Source organism: Phocoena phocoena, chromosome 2, assembly GCF_963924675.1.
Source record: "Phocoena phocoena chromosome 2, mPhoPho1.1, whole genome shotgun sequence".
NCBI lineage: Eukaryota > Metazoa > Chordata > Mammalia > Artiodactyla > Phocoenidae > Phocoena > Phocoena phocoena.
The window spans coordinates 121,962,664-121,976,651 of record NC_089220.1 but is presented as its reverse complement, the minus strand read 5'-3'; the positions used below and the strand labels follow the sequence as shown (position 1 = coordinate 121,976,651).

The 13,988-nt window shown below is 49.0% G+C and overlaps 4 non-coding genes across 4 annotated transcripts; all 4 read right to left on the bottom strand.

Annotated features, from left to right (window-relative positions):
- Positions 1-4,327: 4,327 nt before the first annotated feature.
- LOC136119566 (small nucleolar RNA SNORD116) lies at positions 4,328-4,420 on the bottom strand. Its single transcript, XR_010655550.1, has one exon. It is a non-coding gene; the product is annotated as a small nucleolar RNA SNORD116 (small nucleolar RNA).
- Positions 4,421-6,357: 1,937 nt separating this feature from the next.
- On the bottom strand, positions 6,358-6,450 carry LOC136119599 (small nucleolar RNA SNORD116). Its single transcript, XR_010655579.1, has one exon. It is a non-coding gene; the product is annotated as a small nucleolar RNA SNORD116 (small nucleolar RNA).
- Positions 6,451-9,140: 2,690 nt separating this feature from the next.
- Positions 9,141-9,233, bottom strand: LOC136119592 (small nucleolar RNA SNORD116). The gene has a single exon (XR_010655573.1). It is a non-coding gene; the product is annotated as a small nucleolar RNA SNORD116 (small nucleolar RNA).
- Positions 9,234-11,894: 2,661 nt separating this feature from the next.
- Positions 11,895-11,987, bottom strand: LOC136119578 (small nucleolar RNA SNORD116). Its single transcript, XR_010655561.1, has one exon. It is a non-coding gene; the product is annotated as a small nucleolar RNA SNORD116 (small nucleolar RNA).
- Between the last annotated feature and the right edge of the window lie 2,001 nt (positions 11,988-13,988).

The window sequence follows — 13,988 nt, the reverse complement described above, 5'->3', positions numbered from 1 at the left end:
GAAAGTAAGGGGATGGAAAAAGATATTCCATGCAAATGGAAACCAAAAGAAAGCTGGAGTAGCAATTCCCATATCAGACAAAATAGACTTTAAAATAAGGACTATTAAAAGGGACAAAGAAGGACACTACATAATGATCAAGGGATCGATCCAAGAAGAAGATATAACAATTGTAAATATTTATGCACCCAACATAGGAGCACCTCAATACATAAGGCAAATACTAACAGCCATAGAAGGGGAGATCGACAGTAACACATTCATAGTAGGGGACTTTAACACCCCACTTTCACCCATGGACAGATCATCCAAAATGAAAATAAATAAAGAAACACAAGCTTTAAATGATACATTACACAAGATGGACTTAATTGATATTTATAGGACACTCCATCCAAAAACAACACAATACACATTTTTCTCAAGTGCTCATGGAACATTCTCCAGGATAGATCATATCTTGGGTCACAAATCAAGCCTTGGTAAATTTAAGAAAACTGAAATTGTATCAAGTATCTTTTCTGACCACCACGCCATGAGACTAGATATCAATTACAGGAAAAGATCTGTAAAAAATACAAACACATGGAGGCTAAACAATACACTACTTAATAATGAAGTGATCACTGAAGAAATCAAAGAGGAAATAAAAAAATACCTAGAAACAAATGACAATGGAGACACAATGACCCAAAACCTATGGGATGCAGCAAAAGCAGTTCTAAGGGGGAAGTTTATAGAAATACAAGCCCACCTTAAGAAGCAGGAAACATCTCGAATAAACAACCTAACCTTGCACCTCAAGCAATTAGAGAAAGAAGAACAAAAAAACCCCAAAGCTAGCAGAAGGAAAGAAATCATAAAAATCAGATCAGAAATAAATGAAAAAGAAATGAAGGAAACAATAGCAAAGATCAATAAAACGAAAAGCTGGTTCTTTGAGAAGATAAACAAAATTGATAAACCACTAGCCAGACTCATCAAGAAAAAAAAGGAGAAGACTCAAATCAATAGAATTAGAAATGAAAAAGGAGATGTAACAACTGGCACTGCAGAAATTAAAAAAATCATGAGAGATTACTACAAGCAACTCTATGCCAATAAAATGGACAATCTGGAAGAAATGGACAAATTCTTAGAAATGCACAACCTGCCAAGACTGAATCAGGAAGAAATGGAAAATATGAACAGACCAATCACAAGTACTGAAATTGAAACTGTGATTAAAAATCTTCCAACAAACAAAAGCCCAGGACCAGATGGCTTCACAGGTGAATTCTATCAAACGTTTAGAGAAGAGCTAACACCTATCCTTCTCGAACTCTTCCAAAACATAGCAGAGGGAGGAACACTCCCAAATTCCTTCTACGAGGCCACCATCACCTTGATACCAAAACCAGACAAGGATGTCACAAAGAAAGAAAACTACAGGCCAATATCACTGATGAACATAGATGCAAAAATCCTCAGCAAAATACTAGCAAACAGAATCCAACAGCACATTAAAAGGATCATACACCATGATCAAGTGGGGTTTATTCCAGGAATGCAAGGATTCTTCAATATACGCAAATCTATCCATGTGATAAACCATATTAACAAATTGAAGGAGAAAAACCATATGATCATCTCAATAGATGCAGAGAAAGCCTTCGACAAAATTCAACACCCATTTATGATAAAAACCCTCCAGAAAGTAGGCATAGAGGGAACTTTCCTCAACATAATAAAGGCCATATATGACAAGCCCACAGCAAACATCATCCTCAATGGTGAAAAACTGAAAGCATTTCCACTAAGATCAGGAACAAGACAAGGTTGCCCACTCTCACCACTCTTATTCAACATAGTTTTGGAAGTTTTAGCCACAGCAATCAGAGAAGAAAAGGATATAAAAGGAATCCAAATCGGAAAAGAAGAAGTAAAGCTGTCACTGTTTGCAGATGACATGATACTATACGTAGAGAATCCTAAAGATGCTACCAGGAAACTACTAGAGCTAATCAATGAATTTGCTAAAGTAGCAGGATACAAAATTAATGCACAGAAATCTCTGGCATTCCTATATACTAATGATGAAAAATCTGAAAGTGAAATCAAGAAAACACTCCCATTTACCATTGCAACAAAAAGAATAAAATATCTAGGAATAAACCTACCTAAGGAGACGAAAGACCTGTATGCAGAAAATTATAAGACACTGATGAAAGAAATTAGAGATGATACAAATACATGGAGAGATATACCATGTTCTTGGATGGGAAGAATCAACATTGTGAAAATGACTCTACTACCCAAAGCAATCTACAGATTCAATGCAATCCCTATCAAACTACCACTGGCATTTTTCACAGAACTAGAACAAAAAATTTCGCAATTTGTATGGAAACACAAAAGACCCCGAATAGCCAAAGCAATCTTGAGAACGAAAAAAGGAGCTAGAGGGATCAGGCTCCCTGACTTCAGACTATACTACAAAGCAACAGTAATCAAGACAGTATGGTACTGGCACAAAAACAGAAAGATAGATCAGTGGAACAGGATAGAAAGCCCAGAGATAAACCCACGCACATATGGACACCTTATCTTTGATAAAGGAGGCAGGAATGTGCAGTGGAGAAAGGACAGCCTCTTCAATAAATGGTGCTGGGAAAACTGGACAGGTACATGTAAAAGTATGAGATTAGATCACTCCCTAACACCATACACAAAAATAAGCTCAAAATGGATTAAAGACCTAAATGTAAGGCCAGAAACTATCAAACTCTTAGAGGAAAACATAGGCAGAACACTCTATGACATAAATCACAGCAAGATCCTTTCTGACCCACCTCCTAGAGTAATGGAAATAAAAACAAAAATAAACAAATGGGACCTATAGAAACTTCAAAGCTTTTGCACAGCAAAGGAAACCATAATCAAGACCAAAAGACAACCCTCAGAATGGGAGAAAACATTTGCAAATGAAGCAACTGACAAAGGATTCATCTCCAAAATTTACAAGCAGCTCATGCAGCTCAATAACAAAAAAACAAAAAACCCCATCCAAAAATGGGCAGAAGACCTAAATAGACATTTCTCCAAAGAAGATATACAGAATGCCAACAAACACATGAAAGAATGCTCAACATCATTAATCATTAGAGAAATGCAAATCAAAACTACAATGAGATATCATCTCACACCAGTCAGAATGGCCATCATCAAAAAATCTAGAAACAATAAATGCGGGAGAGGGTGTGGAGAGAAGGGGACACTCTTGCACTGCTGGTGGGAATGTGAATTGGTTCAGCCACTGTGGAGAACAGTATGGAGGTTCCTTAGAAAACTACAAATAGAATTACCATATGACCCAGCAATCCCACTACTGGGCATATACCCTGAGAAAACCAAAATTCAAAAAGAGTCATGTACCAAAATGTTCATTGCAGCTCTATTTACAATAGCCCGGAGATGGAAACAACCTAAGTGCCCATCATCGGACGAATGGATAAAGAAGATGTGGCACATATACACAATGGAATATTACTCAGCCTTAAAAAGAAATGAAGTTGAGCTATTTGTAATGAGATGGATAGACCTAGAGTCTGTCATACAGAGTGAAGTGAGTCAGAAAGAAAAAGACAAATACCATTATGCTGACACATATATATGGAATTTAAGGGGAATAAATGTCATGAAGAACCTAGGGGTAAGACAGGAATAAAGACGCAGACCTACTGGAGAACGGACTTGAGGATATGGGGAGGGGGAAGGGTGAGTTTAGACAGGGCGAGAGAGAGTCATGGACATATACACACTAACAAACGTAGTAAAGTAGATAGCTAGGGGGAAGCAGCCGCAAGGCACAGGGATATTAGCTCGGGGCTTTGTGACAGCCTGGAGGGGTGGGATGGGGAGAGTGGGAGGGAGGGAGACGCAAGAGGAAAGACATATGGGAACATATGTATATGTATAGCTGATTCACTTTGTTATAAAGCAGAAACTAACACACCACTGTAAAGCAATTATACCCTAATAAAGATGTTTAAAAAAAAAAAAAAAAAAAAGTCCTGCGAGCCTCACGGGCCGGACACATCATGCCCTGTGGGAAAAACAATTTTAGCTTTGCACATTCCCAAACAAGGTAACAAAGTGCCCAAAGGGCATGTACGCATAACTCACCTATCCTCCAGGAGAGCGGCACAGACACATCAGCATATCTATTTTCTCTACGTCCTGCAAGACACCCTTTGGGCGTCATGCCTCCGGCAATGGGATCACAGCTCTACGCAGGTTACCTACCCCGCTCCTCACTGTCCCCTATGCCCGAGAGAAGAAACGTGCTGGACCTCAGACTCGATGAGGAGACGGTAGAGTGTTCTCACTCATTTTGTTCAGATTTTCCAAGGAATGCATACAAGGGTGTCATCATCGATCCAAGCACGTGCTGGGACGCTGCACAACACAACCGCACATGCCATGCAGGTCTCCAGAGCAGCCATGACCTCGTAGTACTCCAAAACCCTGGGGAATCCACAGCCCTCAGGCCACTCTGCAAGAGCAACAGTCAATCTACTCTTGAAGACACTGGGCCCGTCTGAGGAAAACCTAATATCCAGTGGCACATCTTAGGGTGGGTGAACGCCTACCTTCCTGAGTCATCCAGGACCATGCTTAGCAACCTGCCCCCACCTCACTTTTCCAGTTCTCCTTAGCACCTCCAGTCATCACACAACGCGAAACTCTTCTTGCCTTTCCTGACAGCTACCCCTGCCCAGCAACTGCACCTGAGAAGTGGACAGAAATCACGCAGGCTTCGGAATTGGACCGGGGTCTGCAGAGAACGTGATTCATGTGAATGTTAACCTGGGCTCGAGCCCGGACCCTGCTTCCCAAGGACCTCCAGCCTTACTGAGAACTCAATGTTTGTCTGACAGCACGACTGCAGAATGTTAGGCACGTACGTTGCCCGGTATGTGAGAGGGTCTATATGTGTGTTCACGCGTGTGCACATGTGTGACTGTCACTGCTCACGAGGACACGCTTCCGGGATTCTCTGTGTTCCTCTGAATCCGCATCATGGTCTCCGTGTGTCCCTGAGGCCCTCTGCAGAGACACCGAACCGTAAAACCACAGTTTATACACAGCGCGCTGGCTTTGGACACCGCCCTCCCTGAATAGAGAAAGACCCCTTCAAGCTTCTAGAGGCTGAATGTGAACTCTGAAACCCGGAGGTTGTTGAAGTAGACCACGGATTCCCACTCTCCCACAGCCAAGCCTTCTGACCAAAGCACAAAGACCTAACCAGACTTGCCTCCCGGCCGTGGGTGGTACATATACGTGGACCCGGAGATCCTGCCAGCTAGTAGCACATCTGATGTGCACTTGGGGCCAATTCCAGCACTCCCAGAGGCAAGAGGACCTCCGCTGGTCACGCCAACCCAGACCTGTAGCAGGCTACAGGCAAGATGCAGCCCGGCACCACTCAAGGGGCCAACGAAATTCGGCCTATGTGCCAATTCTCGCCAACTAGGCCAAATCACTTTCCGTGGAACCGTAGGAATGCTCACCACAGGAAGTGGTGGGCTTCAGCAACCATGACCCAAGTTCGGACCCCACAGCCGAAACTAGGCTACCATCCCTGCCGTGTTTCGCCAGCACCCAGACAGCAGTGTTGGCGGCCCTGAACCCCGAGGAAACGCACAAATCCTTCCCAGCCTCGTCCTCTGTGCCTCCTCCTGCCCACGGGGAAACTCGACCCTACTGGAAGCCACAGACATCATGCACACAGCAGGACACTGTACACCAGGGATGACAGACGGTAAGCATGTATGCTTTGATGACACGGACCCTACCCCACGGATCCTGGCACTTCTCCACTGCCACCGCGGTGCTACCGATAACCTCGCAGAGATCAAAGGCACTGTCCCCGAGAACCACAGACAGATTGCCAACGGAAGACCTCTGCCACCCAAGGGGACCTGGAAGCTTCAAAGGGCTCAGTGCCTGTCCACGGCAGAGCACCTGGCATCGCCAACAGTGCCCACGTCACTGTTCCACCAACAGACTGCTCCAGATAAATCGCTGGTTGTTCGAAAGGTCTGCGTGCCTCACAGGCCGGCCGCATCATGCCTTCTGGGAGAAAAACTTTTCCCTTTGCACATTTCCAAACAAGGGAACAAAGTGGCCAAAGGGCATGTTCGCATAACTCACCTATCCTCAAGGAGAGCGGCACAGACACCTCAGCATGTCTATCTTCTCTACGTCCTGCAAGACACCCTTTGGGCGTCATTCCTCCGGCAATGGGATCACAACTCTACGCAGGTTACCTACCTCGCTCCTCACTGTCCGTACGCCCGTGAGAGGAAACCTGCTGGACCTCAGACTCGATGAGGAGACGGTAGAGTGTTCTCACTCATTTTGTTCAGATTTTCCAAGGAATGCATACAGGGGTGTCATCATCGAAACAAGCACATGCTGGGACGCTGCAGAACACAACCGGGCATGCCATGCGGGTCTGCAGAAGAGCCATGACCTCGTAGTACTCCAAAACCCTGGGGAATCCACAGCCCCCAGGCGACTCTGCAAGAGCAACAGTCAATCTACTCTTGAAGCCACTGGGCCCGCCTGAGGAACACCTAATATCCAAAGGCACATTTTAGTGTGGCTGAACGCCTACCTTCCTGTGTTAACCACGTCTACGCTCGGAAACGTGGGACCGCCTCACTTTTTCCAGTTCTCCTCGGCACCTCCAGTCGTCAGCCCACACAAACGTCCTCTTGTCTTTGCTGACGGCCAGCCTTGCCAAGCAGCTGCCCCTGAGATGTGGACAGAAATCATGCAGGATTCAGAAGTGAACGGGCGTCCTTAGGGAACATGATTTATACTAACATATACCTGGGCTGGAGCCCTGAACCTGCTTCACAAGGACCTCTGTCCCTTACCAAGAACTGAAAGTATGTCTGACAGCATGACTGCAGGAACTTAGGCATGTACGTTGGCCTTTGTGTGTGAGGGTGTATGTGTGTGTTCCTGCGTGTGCGCGTGTGTGACTATGACTACGCACGATGATGTGCTTGTGGGTTTCTGTGTGGAACTCTGAATCCCCGTCTTGGTCTTTGTGTGTCCTTGAGGCCCTCTGCAGTGACACTGAATAGTAAATGTCGCAGGTTATACACAATCCCCTGACTTTGGACCACCCCACTGAATGGAGAAATACCCCTGCCAGCTTCAAGAGGCCATATGCTAACTTTGACCACCAGAGGCTGTTGAAATAGGCAACCGACTCCCGCTATCCCTCAGCCATGCCTTCTAACCAAAGCACAAAGTGTCGAGGAGACCTGCCTCCCAGCCGTGAGTGTCACATCTACATGGACCTAGAGACCTTGCTAGCTATTAGCACATCAGATGTGCACCTGGGGTCACTCCCAGCGCTTTTGGAAGCAAGGGAACCTCCGATGGATGGCGTTGACAATGACCTGCTGCTGGCTGCAGACAAGATGCAACCCGGTACCTCTCAAGGGTCTAATGGACTTCAGCCCAAGTGCGACTTCTCGCCAACTAGGCCAAATCACTTTCCGTGGACCCGTTGGAATGCCCACCATGGCAAGAGGTGGTCTTCAGTAACCATGACCCAGGTTCAAACCCCACGGTTAAAACTAGGCCACCTCTCCGGCCACATCTCGGCCAGCTCCCCTCTGGCAGGATTCAGCGCCCTGAATCCCGAGGAAACACTCAAACACTCGGCAACCTTGTCCTCACTGCCCTCCTCCTGCCCACATGGCGACTGGACCCTACTAGAAGCCAGAGATAACATGCGAATACGGGGACACTGTACACCAGGGAAGACAGACCACAAGCATTTCTGCTTTGATGACGCCGAACCCACACCATACATCCTGGCACTTCTCCACTGCCACAGCAAAACTTCTGAGGACCTCACAGAGAAAAGCACTGTCCGCGAGGACCACAGACAAACTTCCAATGGAAGACCTCTGCCACACGAGGAGACCTGGAAGCCAGTAAGGGAAAAGTGGCTGTCAAGGTCAGCGCACCTGGTATCACAACAGTGCGCCCATCTCTACCATGCCAACGGACTGCTTCGGATAAACCTCTGGCTGTTAGACAGGCATCCGTACCTCATGGGCCGGCTGCGTCACGCCTTCCGGGAAAAACACTTTCGCTTTGCACACTCCCAAACTAGGGAACAAAGTGGCCAAAGGGCATGTTAGCATACCTCACCTACCCCGAGCAGGCCAGCACATACTCCTCAGCATATCGATCTTTTCTAGCTTACGCAAGACACCCTTTGGGAATCATTTCTCCGGCAACGGGATCACAAGTCTACACAGGTTACCTACCTCATCGCATCCACGTGAACCGCCAAAGCCATCCTCTCCATAGGCAGGTGATGCCAGCCCATCACATACATGACAAATCCTTGAGAAGCCGAGGCCAGAGCCTGCAACCCAATGATGACAGCCCATGCCACAACATCACGTAGGACCTGTCCTTATCATGCCTTACCTTCCTGTCCAGACCATCAGCCACGACGCAGGCTTAAATGCAACACTCGGATCTCACCCCACTCCACGATGACCCACGGGGGGAAAACACTGTGCCAGGAATTGCAATACAGGAGCTGACAAGCGCAACACCGAGGCCTAATCCATCAGCCCCCTTGCGCCGATGCCCAACGTCAGCCCCCACACACCCACTGCTCCAGCCCCACTGGGCACTCAAGAACTTCACCATGACAAACGCAAAAACAGGGAGGGCCACAGGCCTGGCCTGAGTCTCCGGGCTCCAACCAGGGAAGCTTTCTCATTTTGGCTTCCAGAAAAAACACCCAAAGCGGCACAAAAAAACCATGACACTGGCCAAAACATACCTCCCAAGCTGCAAGCTCACTGCACCTACCTCAGCCCACACTCTGACTCTGAACATCAGGAGGTGAGCCTGCCCCCTCCCATTCCCTCATCGGCCTTTCAGCAGGGACCTGGGATTCATAGACGACCCAGTTTATGTGCAGACACGGTCCACCCTCAGACAGAAACCTCTCCAATGCTGGAGTACTGGGTGGTATTTGCATGTATGTCAGGAGGGGATGATGACCCTCACTCCTCACTGTGCCCTAACCCCGAGAGAGGAAACGTGCTGGACCTCAGTTTCGATAAGGAGACTGTAGAGTGTTCTCACTCATTTTGTTCAGATTTTCCATGGAATGCATACAAGGGTGTCATCATCGATCTGAATACATGCTGGGAAGCTGCAGAACATAACCAGGCAGGCCATGCGGCTCTGCAGAGGAGACATTACCCTGGAGTACTCCAACAGCCTGGGGAATCCACAGTCCTCAGACCACTCAGCAAAAGCAAACATCAATCCACTCTTGCAGCCTTTGGGCCCATCTGAGGAAAACCTAATGTGGCATGGCACATCTTAGGGTGAGTGAATGCCTACCGTCCTGAGTAATCCAAGGCCATGCTCAGCAGTATGCGCCCGCCTCACTTTTTTCAGTTTTCCTTAGCTCATCCAGGCATCAGAGTACGTGAAGGTCTTCTTTTTGTCGACAGCCAGCCTTGCCGAGCAAATACACCTGAGAAGTGGACGGAAATAACAGAGGCTTCAGAAGTGGACCGAGGTCCTCAGGGAACATGATCCATGCGAATGTTTACCTGGGCTTCTGCTCTGAACCTGCTTCCCAAGGACCTCTATCCCTCACCGATTATTGTTTTGTGACTCACAGCATGTCTGCAGGACGTTAGGCATGTACAATGGCCAGTGTGTGAGACGCTGTATGTGTGTATTCACGCGCGTGGGCGTGTGTGACTGCGACTGCGCACGAGGACGCGATTGTGGGTTCCTGCGTGTGCCTCTGAAAACGCGTCTTGCTCTCTGTGTGTCCCTGTGGCCCTCTGCAGAGGCCTCCAATAGTTAATACCAGAGATTATACACAACACCCTGGTTGGACTCCCAACAGAAAAAGAAAGACCCCTGTGAGCTGCAGGAGACTTATGAGAACTGTGACCCCCAGGAGCTGTAGAAATAGGCCACAGACTCCCGCTCTCGCATAGCCATGCCTTCTGACCAAAGGACGAACCTAGATGAGACCTGCCTACCGGCCGTGGGTGTCACATGAGTGTGGACATGGACATCCTGCCAGCTAACAGCACATCTGATGTGCACTTGGGCCACTCCCAGTGCTTCCGGAAGCAAGGGAAACTCCTATGGGTGGACTGAAACCAACCTGAAGATGGCTACAGGCAAGATGCAGCCTGGCACCACTCAAGGGGCTAACGATATTTGGCCCAAAAGCCAATTCTCGCCAAATAGGACAAATCACGTTCTGTGGACCCGTGGGTATGCCCACCACGGGAAGTGGTAGGATTAAGCAACCATAATCCAGGTTGGAACCCCACAGCAGAAACTAGACCATCTTCCCGGCCATGTCTCGCCAGCGCCCAGCCGGCAGGTTTCTCAGCCCTGAACCTGGAGGAAACGCTCAAATTTTTGAGAGCCTCGTCCTAAGTGCCCTCCTCCTGCCCTCAGGGCAACTCGACCTTACCTGAAGCCACAGACATCATGCGAACATGGGGTCACTGTACACCAAGGAAGACAGGCCACATACATGTCTGCTTTGATGACGCCTACCCCACCCCATGCATTATGGCACTTCTCCACTGCCACAGCGACACTACTAAGGACCTTGCAGAGATCAAAAGCACTGTCCCCGAGGACCACAGACAGACTTCCAACAGAAGACCTCTGCCACGCGAGGGGACCTGTAACTCTGAAAGGGCATAGTGCCTGTCCATGGCAGCGCACCTAGCATAGCAACAGTGTCCCCATCTCTGCCCCGCGTAAACTTCTGGCTGTTCGAAAGGCCTGCATGACACACGGGCCGGCCGCGTCATGCCCTCCAGGAGAAAAACTTTCACTTGCACATTCCCAAACAAGGGACAAAGCGGCCAAAGGGCATGTTCGCATAACTCACCTATCCTCAAGAAGAGGGGCACACACGCCTCAGCATGTCTATCTTCTCTAGGTCCCGCAAGACACCCTTTGGGAGTCATCCCTCCAGCAACGGAATCTCAACTCATCACATGTTACCTACCTCACCGAATCCTCATGAACTGCCAAAGCCATCCCCTTCATACGCAGCCGATGCCAGCCCACCACGAACAGGACACATGCTTGGGAAGCCGTGGCCAGCATCTGCAACACAATGATGACAGCCCATCCCACGACATCACACAGGACATGTCCTCATAATGTCTTACCTTCCTCTCCAGGCCAACAGTCACCACGCAGGCTTAAATGCAGCACTCGTTCCTAACCCCACTCCACGATGACCCACTTAGTGCAAACACTGTGCCAGAAGCTGCAGTAGATGAGCTGACATGGGCACCCCTGAGGCCTAATCCATCAGCCCCCTTCTGCCAATGTCCAACCCCAGCCAGCCCCACCGACTGCTCCAGACCCACCAGGCACCCAAGAACCTCAATGCGCCAAACGCAATGACAGGGAGGGCCACAGGCCTGGCCAGAGGTTCCATGCTCCAACCAGGGAAGCTTTCTCATTTTGGCTTCCAGAATTAACCCCCAAAGCAGCACGCACAAACCGTGACACTGGCCAAAACACACCTCCCAAGCTGCAAGCTCAATGGGCCTACCCCAGTCCACACTCCCACTCTGAAGATCAGCAGTTGAGCCTGCCCCCTCAAATTCCCTCATCGGCCTTTCAGCAGGGACCTGGGATTCATAGACGACCCAGTTTATGTGCAGACACGGTCCACTCTCAGATAGAAACCCCTCCAAAGCTGGAGACCTGGGTGGTGTTTGCATCATGTCAGGAGGGGACGATGGCCCTCACACCTAACTGTGCCCTACCCCCGAGAGAGGAAACGTGCTGGACCTCAGTTTCGATGAGGAGACGGTAGAGTGTTCTCACTCATTTTGTTCAGATTTTCCAAGGAATGCATACAAGGGTGTCGTCATCGATGCAAGCTCTGCTGGGAAGCTGTAGAACATAACCGGGGCTGCCGCGGGCTCTGCACAGGAGCCATTACCCTGGAGTACTCCAACAGCCTGGGGAATCCACAGTCCTCAGGCCACTCAGCAAAAGCAACAATCAATCCACTCTTGCAGCCATTGGGCCCATCTGAGGAAAACCTAATATAGAATGGCACATCTTAGGGTGAGTGAATGCCTACCGTCCTGAGTTATCCACGGCCATGATCAGCAACATGCACTCGCCTCACTTTTTCCAGTTTTCTTAGCACATCCAGTCATCAGAGTATGCGAAGGTCATCTTCTTCTTGCTGACAGCCAGCCTTGCCGAGCTACTACACCTGAGAAGTGGACAGAAATAACAGAGGTTTCAGAAGTGGACCGAGGTCCTCAGGGAACATGATCCATGCGAATATTTACCTGGGTTTCTGCTCTGAACCTGCTTCCCAAGGACCTATATCTCTTACCGAGTACTGATTTGTGTCTCACAGCATGTCTGCAGGAAGTTAGGCACGTACAGTGGCCAGTGTGTGAGACGCTGTATATGTGTATTCACGCGCGTGGGCGTGTGTGACTGCGACTGCGCACGAGGACGCGATTGTGGGTTCCTGCGTGTGCCTCTGAAAACGCGTCTTGCTCTCTGTGTGTCCCTGTGGCCCTCTGCAGAGGCCTCCAACAGTAAATACCAGAGTTTATACACAACACCCTGGTTGGACTCCCAACAGAAAAAGAAAGGCTCCTGTGAGCTGCAAGAGACTTATGAGAACTGTGACCCCCAGGAGCTGTAGAAATAGGCCACAGACTCCCACTCTCCCACAGCCATGCCTCTGACCAAAGCACGAACCTAGATGAGACCTGCCTACCGGCCGTGGGTGTCACATGTGTGTGGACATGGACATCCTGCCAGCTAACAGCACATCTTCCGGAAGCAAGGGAAACTCCTATGGGCGGGCTGAAACCGGCCTGCAGATGGGTACAGGCAAGATGCAGCCTGGCACCATTCAAGGGCCTAACGAAATTTGGCCCAAATGCCAATTCTCGCCAACTAGGCCAAATCGTGTTCCGTGGACCCATGTGTATGCCCAACGTGGGAAGTGGTGGGCTTAAGCACCCATAACCCAGGTTGGAACCCCACGGCAAAACTAGATCATCTTCCCGGCCACACCTCCCCATCGCCCAGCCGGCAGGTTTCTCGGCCCTGAAACCGGAGGAAATGCTCAAATGCTTGACAGCCTCGTCCTAAGTGCCCTCCTCCTGCCCTCAGGGCAACTCGACCTTACTTGAAGCCACAGACATCATGCGAACACGGGGTAACTGTACTACAAGGAAGACAGACCACATACATGTCTGCTTTGATGACACCGACCCCACCCCGTACAATGTCAAGTACACCCTCCAGAGGCATGCCCCGCCCCCCAGTTCACCCTCATGCTCTCAACATATCTTATTAACATGTGTATTCATCAAGCAACTATCTCTCCTCACTGAGATGTGATTGAGGACCCGTATGTCTGTTAACTGTTCACGGTCTAGCACCGTGCCTGGTACCTAAATATTTGTGGAAAGACAGAACAGAACTTCTCCTTGTCGACCTGCGAATGTTCTCTTGGCCCTGCAGGTCCGGTGGAAAGCCTCGCCTTGCCTCGTCGGGAACAGACCCCTCCGAGGACTTTGCCGTTGACAGTGGTGGCTTTCTTGAAGTCACCTCCATTTCCAAGCTGGCCCAGTGGGGCCAGGGATAACGAAGCTGCTTTAACATAAATAATTTGCTTCCGAGGTGTAAGAAATGGGGAATATTTTTAGAAGGGCTGCCCTCCTAGGGGAAGTAAATGACTTATGAAAACGGGATTTTTCAAAGTGGCCTTCAAGAGAAAAGGGAGCCGTGTGTGATGGCCAAAATGGAATTCTATGAATTAGTGCGACTCATTATTCTGGCCGTACGCACACAGACACACACACACACACAGGCACACACGCTCGCTCGCTCGCTCACTC